Raw genomic sequence first — 21,632 nt, forward strand, 5'->3', positions numbered from 1 at the left:
ATCTTTTAATGAAATCATAGTATCAGTGATCATAATCCTCCAAAATATCCGGTTGATTTCTAGTTTCCAATCATTCCTTCATCGGTGTACCTATGGCATCATTGGCAACCAGAACACTCACCATCTGTCCACTCATGCAAACTTCAAGATAGTCACACCACTTACACACCCAATATGAAATTGCATGTTTCACAGATTAAACTAACTTTAAAACAATCAGCAAGGTTAATCAACCAGATCCATACCCGGTTTTAGAAAACAACTCTTACTCCTTGTTCCAATATCTTCCACGACACACATGTGGGTATCTTCGGTGACCCAAAGCCCGAGCACCGTATGGTCAGCACCCTCTAAGATCCTTCGTAGGTCACCTAGCGCTTTACTCATAGGCCACTTTCTTGGTCCCTCATCCACAGTACCGGAAGCTCACCATTTAAATCGAACTGAGGCTGGTCAAAACCTCAGCCGAACCTTGCTACGCGAGACGTCCTCCGTTGACTCTCCGTCACCTGTTGCAACTTTATCAGTTAGGTCTCCACGACCTTATTCACAAGATGGTCAAAATGCTTCCCCAGCATTCTTGACATAAAACAGTCATTTACAAACAAGTCACAAATACAGTTTCTATAATGAACTCTCGTCTTTCCACATTGTTCCACATCAATCCATATTACTTAATCCACGTCCGATTCATGTGTACCCATTCTCATCCAATCACATCATTTTCCATCTCATCACATCAGATTCATTCACAGCACATATCATCCATTCACATCCCATATCATTCATTCACATTCTGATTTACATGACATCACATCTCATATCATCCATTCACTTCCCATATCATTCATTCACATTCTGATTCACATGACATCACATCTCATTCATTCTCATCCCGATTCACATCACATTACATCTCATCCATTCACTCACATCTACATCACATCCTTTCACATACACATCCTCATTCATTCTTCCACATTCACATCCACATTCATACTTCCACATACACATCCATATCCACTCTTCCACGTACACATTCACATCCACATCTATTCTTCACATACACATACATCCACATACACATCCACATCTATACATTCACATCCATTCTTCCACATACACATCCACATTCATTCTTCCACATACACACCTACATTCATTCTTCCACATACTCATCCACATCCATACATCCACATCCATATCCACAACCATTCATCCACATCCACATCCACATCCACATCCACATCCACATCCACATCCACATCCACGTCCATACATCTACATCCATATCCACATCCATACATCCACATCCATATCCATATCTATACATTCACATCCACATCCACATCCATTCTTCCACATACACATCCACATCCATACATCCACATCCACATCCTCATCCATACATCCACATCCATTCTTCCACATACACATCCACATCCATACATCCACATCCATATCCACATCCCTACATCCATATCCACATCCACATCCACATCCACATCCTCATCCATACATCCACATCCATATATCTACATCCATATCCGCATACACATCCACATCCATACATCCACATCCATATCCACATCCACATCCACATCCATACATCTACATCCATATCCACATACACATCCACATCCATACATCTATATCCATACATCTACATCCATACATTCACATACACATCTACATCCATATCCACATTTACTCATTCTCATACACATGCATACCCTTTCTTTCACATATACATCCGCATTCACATCCAATCACATCCCATACTCATCTTATCACATCCCATACACATCTTATCACATCCCATTTACATACTATCACATCCCATACACATCTTATCACATCTATTCACATGCTATTCCCATTTAATAGCTTTTTCTAGATTGATACCGATAATAGGATTTTTTCTAAATTTTTGCCAATTGCTTGGCCTAATTAATGATTCTTTTTCTGACAACTATTTCCATATTCCTTCTCAATTCCTCAATTGAATTATATTCAATATTCTTCTTTTGAATAAAAGAATTCATGGCATCATAGAAATCAATTCTACCCATATTTTCACTTTTGGTAAATAATCATAAATCAAATTATGTTAAAAATTCCTCTTCTTCCCATTTATTTTCTTGGATCCCAATTACCATGGGAATTCCTCTTTTTGCATTTAATTATTTACATTCCAATGTCATGGGAATTCCTCTTTTCCCATCAATTATTTCTCATAAAATAAATTTATCTAAATTAAAATATCCATTATTTTGATATGCTAGAAATTTCTCTTTGCCTGTCTAAATCATGGAATTCCAAATGTCATATCCTCTTTTGACATTTAAATATTTCTCATAGATAAATAAATTCATCTTTGAACTTAAATAAATTATCACATAATTCCAATATACTAGGAATTTCTCTTTTCCCATCCAAATGATTGAATTCCAGATGTAATAGAAATTCCTCTTTTAACATTTAATTATTTCTCATAGATAAATAAATTTATCTAAAAATTCATCTTTAAATTTAAATGAATTATCCAATAATTCCAATGTGATAGGAATTTCTCTTTTCCCATCCAATTGATGGAATTCCGAATGTAGTGGGAATTCATCTTTTATCATTCAAATTTATCTATGCAAAAAGATAAATTTAACTTTAAAAATTAAATAAAAATCTTCATTAATTCCTTTCAATAGAGGAATTACACTTTCTTTATTTAATTATTTGAATTTCAATATGGTGGGAATTGCTCTTTCATCATATAAATTTATCTATGCAAAAAGATAAATTTATCTAAACTCTTTCTTTAATTTTTACATAAAATATACATTATATTAGTATTCCAATTTTTTCTCTTAATTCTTTGGAATACATGGATTTCCATTATCATGGGGATTACTCTTTTAACGTAAAAATAAATTATAAGAATTCCTCTTTTTTCTAATTTATTAATTAAGCATAAACATAAAATCAATTTCTCCATGATTTCAATGAGAATCAGAATTCCTAGAATATGGTAGGAAGTCCTCTTTTCATATTATGAATGAAATGTTTCATATGTTTATTTTACAAAAATTTTACTATAGCTCCGCCTGCTGTTACTGATAATTCTCAATTTAATTGAAAGAATGAAGTTTAATATTATTGATATGATTAGAATGACCACTAATTGGATCATTATCCAATTATGGATTGATTCATAATTTCTCTATGAAATAAATATCATAAAAGCATTAAAAAGCCATTATTTTGGCCTCCAATTAGACAAGCATAGAAATTACTTTTGGATTAGAGAAATGCTTCATGAGAAGATTCATTTGGATTGAGAATAGGTCATGGGAATGACCTTTATTTGGGGGGAGAGAGAGAAATGCTTAAAAACCATTAAAATTAAGCATAAATGGAAACTTATGTGTTTCTTTATTACAATTCATAAAAGAACTTCAATAGTAATCAAAAGCCATTCAAATTAAAGCTTCCCAAGCTTGAGAGGGGTTGAGAAGAGAAGAATTTGGAGTTTTAATAAGAAAAAGATAATAATCCACACTTTATCTTCTAATTTACTTGATTCTTTGATCACAGTAGAGGCCCCAACCAATCAATTGGTTTGGTATGTTGTAGGAGTCACCAAGGAAGATTGAAAAGAGAGAGAGAAGCTCCAATCTCTTCAATTTTGTAGAGGTTTTTAGAGGATAATAAAAAATATCATTATTTGGTATAGTTCTCATATTTTTTTACAAAGGGCTAAGGATCTATTTATATGTGAGGGGGAGGCCTCTAACCAAGTCCAACTAATTTCTAGAATTTTCCAGGTTCAGCTTGGTTGAATTTAGACAAGATTTGGACCTAGTTTGGTTCCCTTTTGATTTGGTTTGATCCAAGAGAGAGGAGAGATAAAAATATCACAATATTTTTGAGTTTAAAACTCCACCACACATGTGAAATAGGCACCTCCTTGAAGGGCCCCCTTTTCCTTACACATGTGTCAAAATGAATCATTATACCCAGAATATCTCATTTTTTTAGTAATACTCATAGTTTTTTACTAATAAACCTTGTACTTAGTCAGCTCTTCATCTTATGTGGGCATTTACTCATTTCTGGATTTTTTTTTAATAAATTAAATTTATCTCCTCCCCACACTTGGATTGATCCTATTGTCCCATAGGAACCTTAATTGAAAATCTAGACCCTTAGGCTAAGGTCCTTTATACCCATTTCTAATTAATTCCAATTGCACATTGGAAAGTTCTTTTTGAATTTCTGTTTTAGGGGAAACCATTTTAGACACTAGGAGGAGTTTTATATCCAAAAATATCTCAATTTTGGACTACCTCCCTCTAGACATTTTCTCTCTATTGGTCAAAACCGGATAAAACAGAACCTTTCTTTTATTTTACAGGGGGGAATTTTTACAATATCAGAAGGGGAGGTTCTTACACCTGTACACCTCAAAATCTGGGGTGGAGGAATCTTACATCCTACCTCACTTAAAAAACACGAGATGTCCTCATCTCGCAAACCAGAGGACAACTCTTTTCCTAAAGATCCAACTGATTCTGGGGTTCCTTATATTCTAATCAACCCAACAGAATCCTGGGATAAATATCCCTTATATAGAACTCATCATCAAATAACAATTCATTCAGATCATATCATTCATATCTTTAACACAATAATGGTCCATTAGACCGAAAAATTTCTTTCTGCACATTCCTCCACGGGGATTTCAGTCAAGCAAGTTATCAATTTGTCATCCTATTAACTTGATCCACTGGGTCAAGTGTTAACGGTAGCAATCTAACAACACAATCCACTAATCTCATAGTGATTTGTCAAGGTCATTATCATCATTCCAGTTATGAACATTATCACAGGGACTTGTCCCATTCATCCTCATTATGGTTTTGCCCAGCTTATCACTTTTCAACCAAAATTCAGGAATCATCTTTTTCCAATCAGAATCCAAATCAATTCATCAATTTTCAACTAGAATTTTAAAATCATATCAACCACATTCAAATTCATCATCTGGATAGCATTTTTGCTTATAATTTCAAGGTCTTAGATCTACTCGTATATATTGCCAATAAAGAGCTGCAGTTATACCCTTGGTTTATACGAGTAGTCACGGTCCATGGAATTATAAGGTAAATACCATCATGTTTAGGCCTCAAGCAAGTCAGCGATTCCATACAATTGTGGTACTTCCATCTGAAGACCCAATGACCAATTTACGAATTATAGTGTGAATATCAATTTGTATGAATTTCATCACACAAATCCAACCTTTTACTGTTACTTCATAAATTTTTGACATTTTTGGCTTCTCAGTTGGTCCACTATCGCCAATTTTCTCTGATACCACCTGAAAGATCCCTGCCCCCTCTGCGCAATGGATTTGGGGGTGCTAGCAGTGGAAGTAGCACTCCTTGCGCAGTGCAGGGTCCTCTCACTCGAGGCCTCGCCCACGAATATCCGGAGAGGAGACTAATCCCTCGGTTCTTCCAAAACCAAACCCAAAAAAACTTCCCTTGCCCAGAAAGCATGGGCGATTCCTCCAAGATATTTTTACTCTAGCGTAGACAAGGTCATTACTGACCAAACTAATCTGACCGAACTTAAAGTCACTTGGTGAGATCAAGGAAGAAACTTGTACTTGGATCATAGAGATCAACGCTTTTTTCCCCATCGAGAGGCACAGCCGTTGATTCCTTTTTCCATAGAACAATTATTATCCAGGATTTACTTCATCTAGCGTACTACAACAGAAATTGAGTCTCCTTTTACGGATCCATCAGTCCAGCCTACCCCATCCAGCCCCATGGGTTAGCCAACCGCCCAACCACTATAGTGATGGGATCCGATTAAGAATTTGGTTAGGTTTTATCCCGGGTACTAGGGAAAAGAGTTCCCAAGCCCCCTAGCCGGATGTTCATGCAAACTTAAAGCTAGTCACACCACTTACACACCCAATATAAAATGAAGCCATAGTATCTCTAATCATAATCCTCCAAAATATCTCACTGAATCTTAATTTCTAATCATTCCTTCATCAGAGTATCTATGGCATCATTGACAACCAGAACGCTCACCACATGCCCACTCAGGGACCTTTTCAATAGTTCCTAGCTCATAGTACCCGGCAACATATTCACTTATAAAAAATTAAAGATGGAATCTCCGTTGAAGATCAGTAAGATCAACCAATAGATCCATATAAAAGAGCCATGGACTCATCTGTTGAGGACCAGCAAGGTCAATCAACCAGATCCATGCCCGGTTTCAGAAAACAACTCTTACTCCTTGTTCGAATATCTTCCACGACGCACGTGTGGGTATCTTTGGCGACCCAGAGCCCGAGCACCGTATGGTTAGCACCCTCTAGGATCCTTCGCAGGTCACCTAGCGCTTCACTCATAGGCCACTTCCTTGGTCCCTCATCCACCATACCGGAAGCTCACCATTTAAATCGAACTGAGGCTGGTCAAGACCTCGGCAAACCTTGCTATGCGAGATGTCCTTCGTTGACTCTCCGTCTCAGCTGTTGCAACTTTATCAGTTAGGTCTCCAACGACCTTATTAGCAAGACGGTCAAAATGCTTTCCCAGCATTCTTGACATAAAACAATCATTTACAAGCAGGTCACAAATACAGTTTCTATAATGAACTCTCGTCTTTCCACACTATTCCACATCAATCCATATTACTTAATCCACCTCCAAATCATATGTGTACCCATTTTCATCCAATCACATCATTTTCCATCTCATCACATCATATTCATTCACATCACATATCATCCATTCACATCCCATATCATTCATTCACATTCTGATTCACATGACATGACATCTCATTCATTCTCATCCCGATTCACATCACATTACATCTCATCCATTCACTCATATCAACATCACATGCTTTCACATACACATCCTCATTCATTCTTCCACATCCACATCCACATTCGTACTTCCACATACATATCCACTCTTCCACGTACACATTCACATCCACATCCATTCTTCACATACACATCCGCATTCATACATCCACATACACATCCACATCTATACATTCACATCCATTCTTCCACATACACATCCACATTCATTCTTCCACATACACATCTCCATTCATTCTTCCACATACTCATCCACATCCATACATCCACATCCATACATCTACATCCATATCCACATCCATACATCCACATCCATATCCACATTCAGACATCCACATCCATATCCATATCCATACATCCACATTCACATCCACATCCACATCCACATCCATACATCCACATCCATTCTTCCACATACACATCCACATCCACATCCATACATCCACATCCATATCTACATCCATACATCCACATCCACATCCACATCCACATCCACATCCTCATCCATACATCCACATCCATATCCACATCCATACATCCACATCCATTCTTCCACATACACATCCACATCCATACATCCACATCCATATCCACATGCATACATCCACATCCACATCCACATCCATATCTAATTCCATACATCTATATCCATTTCCACATACACATCCACATCCATATCCACATCCATACATCCACATCCACATCCACATCCACATCCACATCCATATCCACATCCATACATCCATATCCATATCCACATCCATACATCTACATCCATATCCACATACACATCCACATCCACATCCACATCCACATCCATACATCCACATCCATACATCTACATCCATACATTCACATACACATCTACATCCATATCCACATTTATTCATTCTCATACACATGCATACCCTTTCTTTCACATATACATCTGCATTCACATCCAATCACATCCCATACTCATCTTATCACATCTGTTCTCATCTTATCACATCTGTCCTCATCTTATCACATCTCATACACATCTTATCGCATCCCATTTACATATTATCACATCCCCTACACATCTTATCACATCCATTCACATGCTATTTCCATTTAATAGCTTTTTCTAGATTGATATCGATAATAAGACTTTTTCTAAATTTTTGCCAATTGCTTGGCCTAATTAAAGATTCTTTTTCTGACAACTATTTCCATATTCCTTCTCAATTCCTCAATTGAATTATATTCAATATTCTTCTTTTGAATAAAAGAATTCATGGGATTTGTAGAAATCAATTCTACCCATATTTTCACTTTTGGTAAATAATCATAAATCCAATTATACTAAAAATTCCTCTTCTTCCCATTTAACTTCGTGGATCCCGATTACCATGGGAATTCCTCTTTTTGCATTTAATTATTTACATTCCAATGTCATGGGAATTTCTCTTTTTTCATCAATTATTTCTCATAAAATAAATTTATCTAAATTAAAATATCCATTATTTCAATATGCTAGAAATTTCTCTTTGCCCGTCTAAATGATAGAATTCCAAATGTCATAAGAATTCCTATTTTTACATTTAAATATTTCTCATAGATAAATAAATTTATCTAAAAATTCATCTTTGAATTTAAATAAATTATCCCATAATTCCAATATACTAGGAATTTCTCTTTTCCCATCCAAATGATGGAATTCCAAATATATTAGGAATTCCTCTTTTAATATTTAATTATTTCTCATAGATAAATAAATTTATCTAAAAATTTATCTTTAAATTTACATGATAATTCCAATGTGATAGGAATTTCTCTTTTCCCATCCAATTGATGGAATTCCAAATGTAGTGGGAATTCCTCTTTTATCATTTAAACTTATCTATGCAAAAAGATAAATTTAACTAAATTTTCTCTTGAAAATTAAATAAAAATCTTCATTAATTCCTTTACACTAGGAGTTACACTTTTGTTATTTAATTATTTGAATTCCAATATGGTGGGAATTCCTTTTTTATCATATAAATTTTTTTATGCAAAAAGATGAATTTAAATAAAATCTTTCTTTAATTTTTACATAAAATATACATTATATTAGTATTACAATTTTTTCTCTTAATTCTTTGGAATACATGGATTTCCATTATCATGGGGATGACTCTTTTAACATAAAAATAAATTACTAGAATTTCTCTTTTTTCTAATTTATTAATTAAGCATAAACATAAAAATCAATTTCACCATGATTTCAATGAGAATCATTCAATTAATCTAGGATGATAATTCCTAGAATATGGTAGGAAGTCCTCTTTTCATATTATGAATGAAATGTTTTATGTGTTTTTTTAACAAAAATTTTACCATAGCTCTGCTTGCTATTACTGATAATTCTCAATTTAATTGAAAGAATGAAGTTTAATATTATTGATATGATTAGAATGACCATATCATAATCCAATTATGGATTGATTCATAATTTCTCTATGAAATCAATATCATAAAAGCATTAAAAAGCCATTATTTTGGCCTCCAATTAGACAAGCATAGAAATTACTATTGGATTGGAGAAATACTTCATGAGAAGCTTCATTTGGATTGAGAATAGGTCATAGGAATGACCTTTCTTTAGGGAGGGAGAGAGAGAAATGCCTAAAAACCATTAAAATTAAGAATAAATGGAAATTTATGTGTTTCTTTATTACAATTCATAAAAGAACTTCAATAGTAATCAAAAGCCATTCAAATTAAAGCTTCTCAAGCTTGAGAGGGGTTGAGTAGAGAAGCATTTAGAGTTTTAATAAGAAAAAGACAATAATCCACACTCTACCTTCTAATTTACTTGATTCTTTGATCACAGTAGAGGCCCCCAACCAGTCAATTGGTTTGGTATGTTGTAGGAGTCACCAAGAAGATTGAAGAGAGAGAGAAGCTCCAATCTTTTTAATTTTGTAGAGGTTTTTAGAGGATAATAAAAAATATCATTATTTCAGCATAATACTGGCATAGTATAGTTCTCATATTTTTTTTACAAAGGGCTAAGGATCTATTTATAGGTGAGGGAGGCCTCTAACCAAGTTCAACTAATTTTTAGAAATTTCCAAGTTCAGTTTGGTTGAATTTGGACAAGATTTGGACCTAGTTTGGTTCCCTTTTGATTTGGTTTGATCCAAGAGAGAGGAGAGATAAAAATATCACAATATTTTTGAGTTTAAAACTCCACCACACATGTGAAATAGGTGCCTCCTTGAAGATCCCCCTTTTCCCTACACATGTGTCAAAAATGAATTATTATACCCAAAATATCTCATTTTTTTTAATAATACTCAATTTTTTACTAATAAACCTTGTACTCAGTCAACTCTTCATCTTATGTGGGCATTTACTCATTTTTGGGTATTTTTCTTTTCTAAGTTGGATTTATCTCCTCCCCACACTTGGATTGATCCTATTGGCCCCCATAGGATTAAGCCAAGAAACACAAGATTTGACCAAACATTGAATGCTTAATCTCTGTTTTACCAAAGTCACCTGGCAAATTTGATGAAGAGCTTGGATCTCACTGTAGACTTGATCAAATCAAAAAGTATCTTCACCAGCTTGTAAAGCACCCTTGAAAACCCCTAGGGCCAAGAGGAATTAGAGCCATTTCATCTGGTGTAGACAAGATCTCCATTTCCCTTTAGAAAAAAGGCGCCTGTAGATTCACGAAATTCGGCAGCGAGCAACGGCTTGGTGCACCGATTAGATGGGCTGAATTGTGGGCAAGGTGGCTATGTTTGCCTAGAAGAATTTACCCTAATGTTGATCCTAGAGGGAGATCAAGCCCCTCCACTAGCTGGGGGTAGACTCTTTGAAAAGAAGAGGTAAAACTTGATTATCTACTAATCTTGATTAGCTAGGTGATTAGCAAGATAATGGGCTCATAAACTTGATGGATTCTAGGCTAGGCTCTAATACCATGTTAAATTTTTAGAAATGTGATGAGCTATGGTGGATCAAAGCTAGAATTAACGTCATTAGAAAAGAGATTAGACGATAATTAATTAGTGAGCAATTAATTGATAGCTTAATGTAGGCATGGATAATAAAAAACCAGCTCATTAGGCCAATGCCTCAATTTATAGAGTTTACATCCAAGCGTCTAATCCCACTGATCTCTCCTTGATTCACTCCACCTCTTTTGCTTGATTCTCTCCACCTCTTCACAGAATATCTCCACACCTCCTAAATCTTATCATGCTACCCTTTATTCTCTCCCAGTAGATACTTCTCACCTTTTCACAGCTTCTCACTCATTTACAGATTCTCTTTTAAAGCCTCTTGCTAAGGCTTGTTCCAGCACACACCCTATTCACTTGTATATTTCAACAGTGAATAGATGAGATGTGATGTGAATGGATGTAATGTGATGTGTTGTGAATTGGGATAGATGTGAATGGATGAGATGTGACGTGAATGGATGTGATGTGATGTGATGTGGATCGAGGTAGATATGAATGGATGAAATGTGAATGAATGTGATGTGATGAGATGTGGATATGGGTAGATGCGAATGAATGAGATGTGATGAGGATAAATGTGGATAGATGTCATGAGATGGATGTGATGTGATGTGATGTGGATCGGGGTAGATATGAATGGATGAAATGTGAATGAATGTGATGTGATGAGATGTGGATATGGGTAGATGCGAATGGATGAGATGTGATGAGGATAAATGTGGATAGATGTCATGAGATGGAATATAATGTGATTGGATGAGAATGGATGAAGGACGATGGAAATACATATGATTAGATGTGGATTAAGTAATGTGGATTGATGTGAAACGATGTGAAAAGATGAGAGTTCATTAGAAACTGTATTTATGACCTGTTTTTAAATGACTGTTTTATGTCAAGAATGCTAGGGAAGCATTTTGACCATCTTGTGAATGAGATCATGGAGACCTAAGTGATAAAGTTGCAACAGCTGACGGAGAGTCAATTGAGGACGTCTCATGTAGCAAGGTCGACTGAGGTCTTGACCAGCCTTGGTTCAATTTAAATAGTGAGCTTCCAGTACGGTGGATGAGGGACCAAGGAAGCGGCCTATGAGTGAAGCGCTAGGTGACCTGCAAAGAATCCTAGAGGGTGCTGACGATACGATGCTCGGGCTCTGGGTTGCCAAAGATACCCACACGTGCATCAAGGAAGAAAATGGAACAAGGAGTTAGAGTTGTTTTCTGAAACCGGGCATGGATCTGGTTGATTGACCTTGCTAGTCCTCAAACGGATGAGTCCGTGGCTCTTTTATATGGATCTGTTGGTTGATCTTGCTGATCTTCAACGGAGAGTCCATTTGGATTTTTATAAGTGAATATATTTTCGAGTACTATGAGCTAGGAACTATTGAAAAGACCCCTGAGTGGAGAGGTAGTGAACATTTTGGTTACCAATGATGCCATAGGTACACCGATGAAGGAATGACTGGAAATTAGAATTCAACTGGATATTTTGGAGGAATTATGATCAATGATACTATGGTTTCATTAAAAGAGTATTTTAAAGATAGCTGAATCAGTGAAAAAGGCAATTTCATACTGGGTGTGTAAGTGGTGCGACTATCTTGAAGTTTGCATGAAGTGCCGGTTAGGGGGCCTGGGAACTCTTTTCCCTGGTTGGTACCCAGTACAAAACATAACCAAATTCCTAAATGGATCCTATCACTACAGTGCTTGGGCGGTTGGCTAACCCATGGGACTGGATGGGGTAGGCTGGACTGATGGATCCCTAAATGAGACTAAATTTTGTTATGGTACGATAGATGAAGTAAATCACGGACAGTCCTTGTTCTATGGAAAAGAATCAACAGCTGTGCCTCTCGATGAGGAAAAAATTGTTGGTCTCTATGATCCCAGTGCAAGTCTTTTCCTTGATTTGACCATGTGACTTATGGGTTTGGTATGATCAGTTCAGTTAGTTAAGGCTCTTTACTACACGTTAGAATAAAAATATCCTGGAGGAATCACCTGTGCTTTCTGGGCAAGGGAAGTTTTTTCCATTTTGGAAGAACCGAGGGATTAGCCTCTTGTTCGGATATCCGTGGGCGAGGCCAGAGTGTGAGGCTCTATCGTGCACAAGAAGTGCTACTTCCGTTGCTAACACCCCCAAATTCATTGCATGGAGGGGGCAGGAATCTTTCAGCTAGTATTAGAGCAAATTGGCTAAAGTGGATCAACCGAGAAGCAATAAATGTCAAAAATTTATGAAGTAGTAGTAAAAGATTGTAATAGTGTGATGAAATTCATACAAATTGATATTCAGAATGAAGATTCATAAATAGGTAATTGGGTCTTTATATGGAAGTACTGCAATTGTATGGAATCCCTGAATTGCTTGAGAGGTATTTACCTTATAATTCCAAGGACCGTGACTACCCATATATACCGAGGGTGTAACTGCAGCTCTTTACTAGCAGTATATACGAGTAAATCTAAGACCTTGAAATTATAAGCAAAAATGCTATCCAGATGATGAATTCGAATGCTGATTGATATGATTTTAGAATTTTGGTTGAGAATTGATGAGTTGATTTGGATTCTGATTGAAAGATAATGATTCCTAAATTCTAGTTGAAAGAAGATAAGATGAACAAAGCCACAATAAGGATGAATGGGACGAATCCCAGTGATGATGATAGTAATTGGAATGACGATTGTGACTTCAGCAAGTCACTATGAGATTAGTGGATTGTACTCACAGATTGTTGCTGTTTGACCCTTGACCTAGTGGATCTAATTAAGGGATGACAAATTGAAAACCTATATAATTGAAATTCCCGAGGAGGAATGATCAGATGGAATTTTCGGTTTGATGGACCATTATTGTGTTAAAAATATGAATGAATTATTCTCTGATAATGAGTTTTGTATGTTCTTCTGTTAGAAGGGATCTTTATCCCATGATTCTGTGGGGGGCTTACTAATCTAAAGAACCCCAAAATCAGTTGGATCTAAAGTCAGATTTAAATTATAAATAAAGGAACTTAATAAGAATTTTCGTATTGATAGGATCATGGATCGAGGTCATGGTGGTAGGAATGATAACCCCCAACTCGATGAGGAAGAACTCGACTTGGATGTTCGTAAAACTCTTCATAGATCATAGCCTCGACCTTTCAAGGGTGAAGGGGAAAACTTGGGCGGGGGTGTGGAGAAGTGGATCAAAGTAATGGAAGAATATTTCGATGTCACCGGGTACAACGAGAAAACTAAAATGGCTCTTGCAAGGCTGAAGATAGTAGAAACAGCTAGAGTGGCATGGAGAAACCACTACGAGACAAACCGTCTCGATCAGAACACCCAAACATGGGGAGTGAAAGATCCCTGTCCCCGCCACGTAACAAATTCAGGGGTGCTAGCAGTGGAAGTAGCACTTCTTGTGCGGGGCAGGGTCCCTCACTTGAGCCTTGCCCATGTATATCGAGACAAAAGACTAATCCCTTGGTTCTTCCAAAACTAAACACGGAAAAACTTCCCTCACTTGGAAAACACCGGGATTCTTCAAGGATAATTTTACTCTAACATAGTCAAAAGCCTTAACTAACTTAATTGATCTGACCAAACCCGTAAGTCCCATAGTCAGATCAAGGAAAAGATTGCACTTGGATCATAGACACCAACGCTTTTTTCCTCATTGAGAGGCATAGCCATTGATTCTTTTCCATAGAACAATTTTTATCCAGGATTTATTTCATCTATCGTACCATAACAGAATTGAGTCTCATTTTAGGGATCCATCAATCTAGCATCCACCAGTCCCGTGGGTTAGCCAACCACCCAACCACTGTAATGACGAATTCCTTTTAAGAATTTGGTTAGGTTTTGTCCCGGGTACCAGGGAAAAGAGTTCCCAGGCCCATATTCATGCAAACTTAAAACTAGTCACACCACTTACACACCCAATATAAAATTACCTTTTTCACAAAATCAGTTGTCTTTAAAATAAACCTTTAATGAAACCATAGTGTCACTAATCATAATCCTCCAAAATATCCAGTTGAATCCTAATTTCCAATTTGTCCTTCATCCGTGTACCTATGGCATCATTAGCAACCAGAACGCTCACCACCTGTCCACCTACTAGGGGCCTTTTCGATAGTTCCTAACTCATAGTAGCCGGTAATATTTTCACTTATAAAAATCAAAATGGAATCTCCGTTGAAGATCAGCAAGATGAACCAAGAGATCCATATAAAAGAACCATGGACTCATCCATTCAGGACCACCAAGGTCAATCAACCAAATCCATGCCCAAATTCAGAAAACAACTCTTACTCCTTGTTCCAATATCTTCCTTGACACACGTGTGGGTATCTTCGGTGACCCATAGCCCGAGCACCGTATGATCAGCACCCTCTAGGATCCTTCGCAGGTCACCTAGCGCTTCACTCATAGGCCTCTTCCTTGGTCCCTCATCCACCATACCGTAAGCTCACCATTTAAATCGAACCGAGGCTGGTCAAGACCTCGGCTGACCTTGCTACGCAAGATGTCCTCCCTTCACTCTTCATCAACTGTTGTTGCAACTTTATCAGATTAGGTCTCCACGACCTCATTCACAAGATGGTCAAAATGCTTCCCCAGCATTCTTGAAATAAAACAGTCATTTAAAAACAGGTCATAAAAAAAGTTTCTATAACGAACTCTCGTCTTTCCACATTGTTCCACATCAATCCACATTGTTCCACATCAATACACATTATTTAAATTACATCCATTTTATATGTATTCCCATTCTCATCCAATCACATCATTTTCATCTCATCACATTTTTCCTCATTTATCCTCATCAGATCTCATCCACTCGCATCTACCTATCTCCACATCTCATCACATCACATTCATTCACATGACATCACATCTCATTTATTCACATCTTGATTCACATCACATTCATTCATATCCATCACATTCATTCTCATCACCATTCGATCACATACATTCTATCCACATAACATCTAATCACATCTATCCACATCATATCTCATTCATACACATCTCATCTCATTCATCCACATCCATCCAATCGTTCACCTGTACGACTACCCACATCTATTCATACATTCATATCTATCACTTCACATCCACATATATTCATGTCACGTCACATCTCTTTTCATCACATCAACATCACATTCTTTCACATACACATCCACATCACATTCTTTCACATACACATCCACATCCATTCTTTCACATACATATCCACATCCATTCTTCACATACACATTCTTATCCATTCTTTCACATACATCCACTCACATCCCATATCATTCATTTACATCTTGATTCACATGACATCACATCTCATCCATTCAGTCACATTTATCTGACTCATATCACATTTATTCACCTCACATCTCATCACCTCTATTCACATCACATCCATCCATCCATTCATTCACATCTATCTGATTCGCATCACATCTCATCTATTCACCTCACATCTATCTGATTCACATCTCATCACATTTATTCACCTCACATCTCATCACCTCTATTCACATCACATCCATCCATCCATTCATTCACATCTATCTGATTCACATCACATCTCATCACATCTATTTGATTCACATCACATCTATCTGATTCACATCACATCTCATCACATCTATTCACCTCACATCTCATCACCTCTATTCACATCACATCCATCCATCCATTCATTCACATCTATCTGATTCACATCATATCTCATCACATCTATTCAACTCACATCTCATTATATCTATTCACCTCACATCCATTCATTTACATCCATCTGATTCACATCACTTCTCATCACATCTATTCACCGCACATCTCATCGCCTCTATTCACATCCATCCATCCATCCATTCATTTACATCTATCTGATTCACATCACATCTCATCACATCTATTCACCTCTATTCATATCACATCCTTCCAACCATTCATTCACATCTATCTGATTCACATCACATCTATTCACCTCACATCTCATCACCTCTATTCACATCACATCCATCCATCCATTCATTCACATCTATCTGATTCACATCACTTCTCATCACATCTATTCATAGAATTTAAACAAAGAATTTAAGAGAATTCTAATTTTGATATAAAGGTTCTTTATGCATCTATTTATGCATAAAAATCAACTTCAGTGGGAGTAACACTTTTATAAAAATCCTTTTATGCATCTATTTATGCATAAAAATCAATATTAATGAGAATGACACTTTTGAAATAAAATAAATCCTTTATGCATCTTTCTATGCATAAAAATCAATTTTAATGAGAATAACACTTTTGAATTAAAAATAATTCCTTTTCTTTCTATGTATAAAAATCAATTTTAATGAGAATAACACTTTTGAATAAAAATAATTCCTTTATGCATCTTTCTATGTATCAAAATGAATTTTCATGAGAATAACACTTTTGAAAAAAAATCCTTTATTCATCTTTCTATGCATAAAAATCAATTTTAATGAGAATAACACTTTTGAATTAAAAATAATTCCTTTATGCATCTTTCTATGCATAAAATCAATTTAAATGAGAATAACACTTTTGAATTAAAAATAATTCCTTTATGCATCTTTCTATGCACAAAAAATCAATTTTAATGAGAATAACACTTTTGAAATAAAAATAATTTCATTATGCATCTTTCTATGCATAAAAATCAATTTTAATGAGAAGAACACTTTTGAAATGAAAATAATTTCTTTATGCATCTTTCTATGCATAAAAATCAATTTTAATGAGAATAACACTTTTGAAATAAAAATAAATCCTTTATGCATCTTTCTATGCATAGACTCAAAATTAATGAAAATAATACTTTTGAATTAAAATAAATCCTTTATGCATCTTTCTATGCATAAAATCAAATTTAATGAAAATAACACTTTTAAGATAAAAATAAATCCTTTATGCATCTTTCTATGCATAAAATCAAATTTAATGAAAATAACACTTTTAAGATAAAAATAAATCCTTTATGCATCTTTCTATGCATAAAATCAAATTTAATGAAAATAGCACCTTTGAAATAAAAATAAATCCTGTATGCATCTTTCTATGCATAAAATCAAATTTTATAAGTATAACACTTTTATATTTAAAAAAATCCATTATTCATCTTTACATGCATAGAAATTAAATTTAATGAAAATAACACTTTTATACTAAAAAAAATTTCATTATGCATCTTTCTATGCATAGAAATCAATTTTAATAATTAATATCAGTGATATCCATGCATACTCATAGGTGAATATGTACATGGAGTAATTAGAATATTTCTTTTAGAATGCACAGATGGTGGGAATTACTATTTTGGAATAACATAAAAACAAACTTTCTTTTCCACAAAATTCTGGAAAATTTTGCCATAACCTCCTTTGTATGGCTTACCATTTCTCATTTTTATCATTCTAATTTCAACTTAAATTAACCCAATCTAGATGTATATGACTCTAATCTACTCAATTTTAGATGTATATGACTCTAATCTACTCAATTTTAAGAGAATTCAAGAGAGTAAACAATAAGAAAAGTTTAATTAATCATTTAACTAATCTTTCTAAGATTAAGAAAGGCTAAATTGTAAAGAATAGAAGGGGGTGGCCTTTTTCTCAAGGGCATAGCATTTGAATTTAATTCAAGCAACTGTAAAACAAGAAAATCAAGAAAACCATAGATTTAAAATTAGAAAAGTAAGAAAATTTAGCTTACATGGAGTTGTAAGCTTTCCTTTGGCTTGAGGGATTGAGGGTTCTACTCTTGTTTGAAGCAAGAGTGGCCACCAATTTCTTTGGAGAGGATTAGGCCAAAAATAATTTAATTATTAAAAAATTTAATATAAATGGCTCAGGACACAGGAGCAGAGTGACAGTGTATAAACACCATTAAGCTTTTACAAAGAGGCAAGCTTCTGCTTATAAGAAAAAGTGAGCCTTTAACCAAGCAAACTGATTCTAGAATTTTCCAGATCAGTTTGGTCAATTTTTGACCATTTTTGGGCAGTTTAGCTTACTTTTTGGATCTAGTTGAAACAGGAGAGAAGAGAGATGAAAATATCTCATTATTTTTTAGTTTAAAACTTCTCCACACATGTGAAATAGATGCCTCATTAGGGGAGATCCCCACACGGAGGTGTCAAAAATGAATCATTTCCTCTAAATATCTCTTAATTTTTAACTAATAAACCTTGTACTCAGTCAACTCTTCATCTTATGTGAGCATTTACTCATTTTTGGGGTTTTTTTTAATTCTTCAATTTATCTCCTCCTTACATTTGGATTAAAATTATTGGTCCATAGGAACCTTAATTGGAGCATAATTTAAATTTTTTTAAAAATCTGGACCCTTAGGCTAAGGTCCTTTATACCTATTTTTAATTAATTCCAATTACACATTGGAAAGTTCTTTTTGAATTTTTGTTTAAAGGGAAATCATTTTAGACACTAGGAGGATTTTTATATCCAAAAATATCTCAATTTTTAATTACCTCCCTCTAGAGATTATCTCTCTTCAGGCCAAAACAGGATCTTTCTTTTATTTTTGAGAGGGAAATAATTATAAGATTAGAAGGGGAGGTACTTACACTTGCACACCTCAAAAGCTAGAGGAAGGAATCTTACATCCTATCCCACTTTAAAACACGCAAGATGTCCTCATCTCGCAGACTAGCTGGACAACTCTTTCCCTTAAGATCTAACTGATTCTGGGGTTCCTTATAGTCTGGTCAACCCAGCAAAATCCTAGGATAAAGATCCCTTATATAGAACTCATCATCAGATAACAATTCTTTCAAATCATAACATTCATATCTTTAGCACAATAATGGTCCATTAGACCAAAATTTCCATTTGAACAGTCCTCCATGAGAAATTCAATTATACAGATTTTTAATTTGACATCCCTTAACTTGATCCACTAGGTCAACTGTTAACAATAGTAATCATCAGTCCAGCACAATCCACTAATCTCATAGTGATTTGTTGAAGTCATTAACATCATTCGAGTTACGAACATCATCTCAGGGACTCGTCCCATTCATCCTCATTGTGGTTTTGCTCAGCTTATTACTTTTCAACCAAAACTCAGGACTCATCATTTTTCAATCAGAATCCAAATCAACTCATCAGTTCTCAACCAGAGTTTTTAAAATAATATCAAAACCACATTTGAATTCATCATCTGGATAGCATTTTTGCTTATAATTTCAAGTCTTAGATTTACTTTTATATACTGTTAGTAAAGAGCTACAGTTATACCCTTGGTATATACGGGTAGTCACGGTCCTTGGAATTATAAGGTAAATATCATCATGTCTAGGCCTCAAGCAAGTCAGGGATTCTATACAATTGTGGTACTTCCATTTGAAGACCCAATTACTAATGTATGAATTTCAGTCTGAATATTAATTTGTATAAATTTCATCACATTTCCAACTATTTACTGCTACTTTGTAAATTATTGACATTTTTGGCTTCTCAGTTGATCCACTTTAGCCAATTCGCTTTGATAGCTGAAAGATCCCTGTCCCCACTACGCAACGAAGTTAGAGGTGCTAGCAGTGGAAGTAGCACTTCTTGCACGGGGGCAGGGTCCCTCACTCGGGGCCTTGCCCATGTATATCTAGACAAGAGACTAATCCCTCGGTTCTTCCAAAACCAAACACGGAAAAACTTCCCTCACCCGAAAAACACGAGTGATTCCTCCAATATAATTTTAATCTAACGTAGTCAAAAGCCTTAACTAACTAAACTAATCTGACCAAACCCGTAAGTCCCATAGTCAGATCAAAGAAAAGATTGCACTTGGATCATAGAGACCAATGCTTTTTTCCATAGAAAAGATTGCACTTGGATCATAGAGACCAACGCTTTTTTCCTCATTGAGAGGCACAGCCGTTGATTCTTTTCCATATGACAATTTTTATCCTAGATTTATTTCATCTATCGTACCATAACAGAATTGAGTCTCATTTTAGGGATCCATCAGTCCAGTCCATCCAGTCCCGTGGACTAGCCAACCGCCTGACCACTGTAGTGATGGGATCCTTTTAAGAATTTGGTTAGGTTTTGTCCCGGGTACCACGAAAAAGAGTTCCCAAGCCCCCTAGCTGGATATTCATGCAAACTTAAAACTAGTCACACCACTTACACACCCAATACCAAATTACCTTTTTCATAGAATCAGCTCTCTTTAAAACAATCCTTTATTGAAACCATAGTGTCACTGATCACAATCCTCCAATTTCTAATTTTTCCTTCATTGGTGTACCTATGGCATTATTGGCAACTAGAACGCTCATCACCTGTCCACTCAGGGTCCTTTTCAATAGTTCCTAGCTCATAGTAATCGACAATATTTTCACTTATAAAAATCAAAATGGAATCTCCATTGAAGATCAGAAAGATCAACACCCAGATCCATATAAAAAAACCATGGACTCATCCGTTGAGGACTAGCAAGGTCTATCAACCAGATCCATGCCCGAATTCAAAAAACAACTCTTACTTCTTATTCCAATATCTTCCCCGACTCACGTGTGGGTATCTTCGGCAACCCAGAGCCCGAGCACCGTATGATCAGCACCCTCTAGGATCCTTTGCAAGTCACCAAGCGCTTCACTCATAGGTTGCTTCCTTGGTCCCTCATCCACTGTATTGGAAGCTCACCATTTAAATTGAATCGAGGCTTGTA

This window comes from Cibotium barometz, chromosome 23 (assembly GCF_041138505.1).
Source record: "Cibotium barometz isolate CiBa-2024 chromosome 23, ASM4113850v1, whole genome shotgun sequence".
NCBI lineage: Eukaryota > Viridiplantae > Streptophyta > Polypodiopsida > Cyatheales > Cibotiaceae > Cibotium > Cibotium barometz.